Genomic DNA, 1,985 nt, shown 5'->3' on the forward strand with positions numbered 1-1,985 from the left:
AGAGTTTACCCTTGAACAGTGCAGGGTTAGGAGCACCAACCCCCCATGTAGTTTAAAATTCATGTATAACTCTTGACTCCCTAAAATCTTAACTACTACTAGCTTACTGTTGACCAGAAGCCTTATCAATAATCTAAATAGCTAATTAGCACATATTTTGTTTGTCTATTATGTTCTTTTTTTAGATTTTGACATTTTAATTTCTTTTGAACATAAGTCACTTTTTGTAACCTAGGAAACAGAATCAAACTAAGGCAGGCTAGTCTCCTAGGGATCAAGGCCAAATATTGCGATCTTCAACAAAATATACAAGGTGCTCACAATGGGTTTATATACTCTAAAGAACAACCACTTATCTACATTTTTCCTTAGAAAACAGCCAAACATCCAATCCTTAAATACATGATATACAGAACATCTTAATCTAGAAAGGATAGAATTATCCAAATTATATGGTGCCCAACTGATTGGTGAACCAAAACTGGCCAAGGAGTGGTGAACAGAAAAAGTGTTTACATTTTGAAAACTTGCTCTGATGTTTAAAAAATTCCTGGTTGTTCTTAGTAAGAAAGCAAGTAAAAAATATTACAGATGCATCCACACCAGTAATTCATTTTGCTAAGGTCTTTCATTAGAACACGAAGTGAATGGATAAGCGATAAGATAGCTAGATATTTTCAAAATAAATTACTTAGTAATAAGAAATGTGACATACTGCATTCTTTCATTTGCCACAACAACAAACTGATGATAAAGACTAAATTATTAAAAATTAAATTATTTAATTTAAATTAATCATTTAAAAACTGATGATAAAGACTATTTTGTTATTTTTATTTTTAAAAAATATATTTTATTGATTTTTTACAGAGAGGAAGGGAGAGAGATAGAGAGCTAGAAACGTCGATGAGAGAGAAACATCGACCAGCTGCCTCTTGCACACCCCCCACCGGGGATGTGCCTGCAACCAAGGTACATGCCCTTGACCGGAATCAAACCCGGGACCTTTCAGTCCGCAGGCCGACGCTCTACCACTGAGCCAAACCGGTTTCGGCCGATAAAGACTATTTAAAATAAATGCTCAGCTCTAAAAAAGGTGGTGGCAGCATCACTTTCTACTATAAAATAACTACCCACTTTTTCCAATTAACATTGCTATTCTTCCACAATCCAAGTTCCTGTGCAAAAACTTGTCAGGTTTTTGTCAGGGCCAGGAGATGAAAATGGAGCATGCCCTAATTAGCTGATTGTAAGTTCAGTTAACATCTTTAGGATGGACCCATAAAACCTGGCCAATGTTTTGTTAAACATCTGCAAACTGCAGAATTCCTTAGTCCTTAGCCATCATTTCTGCTCAGTATCTTAAAGCTGACTCAGTCCCATCTGACTCTGCTCCTCAGGGCTGAGGTGGGTGCTAATCCTCAAATTCTGGAGCATCATTGTAGGAGTAACCTTGGTAGCCTTTGGGTGCAGTATAGGCGATGTGCAGGTGGTAAATCCTGGCAGGAACAGCAGGATGCCAATGAATAAGACTGGACCCTTGTGGTCCCCCTCCCCTTTGCTGATATAACCCACCTTTTATCTGCTGATAAACAAAAAGGCACCGAACAAAACCAGCACTGTAGCAAATGCAGTGGTCATACATGCGCTCTCAGGAGAGCTTTCTTAAGCTGAAGAAAAATGTAGCCATCATCTTGATTGGATACCACTGAGTATTTCCCTTACTCCTGGGGATTCCAATAGGCAGGTTGGTATGAAGTGGCATTGCAACTCACTGACACAGCTACAGTTGGAGAGCCATGCCAAGTCAACTGCACACCAACAGCTCGCTCATGGCTGGCAACAGAGATGCTCATGACACTATACACTACATTCTTACAATAAAGTATGCTAGAGAAAAGGAAATGTTATTAAGGAAAATACAATTATAGTATTATTGAAAATAATCTGCGTAGAAGGGGACTCTTGCAATTCAAGCCCATGTT

The 1,985-nt window shown here is 38.4% G+C and overlaps 1 pseudogene; it reads right to left on the reverse strand.

Annotated features, from left to right (window-relative positions):
• Positions 1-1,193: 1,193 nt before the first annotated feature.
• Positions 1,194-1,765, reverse strand: LOC118722926 (annotated as a pseudogene).
• Positions 1,766-1,985: the final 220 nt, after the last annotated feature.

The sequence above is a fragment of the Pipistrellus kuhlii genome, unplaced genomic scaffold (assembly GCF_014108245.1).
Source record: "Pipistrellus kuhlii isolate mPipKuh1 unplaced genomic scaffold, mPipKuh1.p scaffold_m20_p_2, whole genome shotgun sequence".
NCBI lineage: Eukaryota > Metazoa > Chordata > Mammalia > Chiroptera > Vespertilionidae > Pipistrellus > Pipistrellus kuhlii.